Raw genomic sequence first — 1,105 nt, forward strand, 5'->3', positions numbered from 1 at the left:
CGAGGAGCCGTGCCTGCGCGGGTGGCGGCGGTACCGACCTGGCCGAGCAGCAGCACAGCGGCCGCGGGGGAGGCCTGCCGGGGCCAGCATCCCTTGTGGGGCCGCCGGATCCTCCTCACATCACCATGGCTACGGCTCACCTCGCGCCGGCTCCGGCGGGCTTCACCCGCACCCGCGCACGCACGCACGCATGGACACCGTCACCCGGAGCCGCGCTCCGGCACCGGCACGCGAGCACATGCACCGGCCACGGACACGCGTGTGCAGGCGTGAGCAGACGTGCACACGCGTGCATGCCTGCAGACCGGCTCAGATGCGCTCGTGCACAGGCACACATGGACGTGCACGCGTGCACAGGCGTGTGCACACACGCAGGCCTGCAGGCAGGCTCCGGCACGCACACACGTGCACACACGGACGTGCACAGGCATGTGCACACATGCATGTCTGCAGGCAGGCTCCGGCATGCACACACGTGCACACACGGATGTGCACAGGCGTGCACACACGCATGCCTGCGGCTGGGCTCAAGCATGCACACGCACGTGCACAGGCGTGCACACACGCACGTGCACCCAGGCACGGGCATGCACACGCGCACCTGCGTGCCCAGAGCCCTGCAGCTCGCAGCCCCCGGCGCTCCCCGGCTCCAGGCTGCCTCCGTTTCGGTGCTCACCAAACCACTTCCCCCCTCGAAACCCCCTCGCGGAGGAATCCCCGGCCTGGCTGGGTCCCACTTCCGAGGAGTCAGGCTGCCGTCGTGGCCGCTTCCGCTCAGCACCCCGGGGCAGCTCAGAGCGAAAGGAGAAGTCGCTGCCRCTCCGCACGGCTCACCGCAGTGCCCCCCCAAATCCCAGCACGGGGGGTTTCCCCCCCCGCCACATCGCCCAGCCGCTTCCACCCTCCGCAACCGCCTTCCCTGCACGGCCTCTGCCCTGTCCCTTTGCCGGCGTTTGGGCTTTTGGGCTTCCAGCCGAGCCCTGCCGGCAGCAACGATGGAGGGGGAGAAATGCAGCTGGGTGCGCGGGGAGCGGGGCAGCTCCGGGCACGGCCGGATCCGGCAGAAAGGGAAGGGCGCCACGAGGCCGCGGAGCAGGGGGAACTT

The sequence above is a fragment of the Apteryx rowi genome, unplaced genomic scaffold, assembly GCF_003343035.1.
Source record: "Apteryx rowi isolate R43461 unplaced genomic scaffold, aptRow1 scaffold_379, whole genome shotgun sequence".
NCBI lineage: Eukaryota > Metazoa > Chordata > Aves > Apterygiformes > Apterygidae > Apteryx > Apteryx rowi.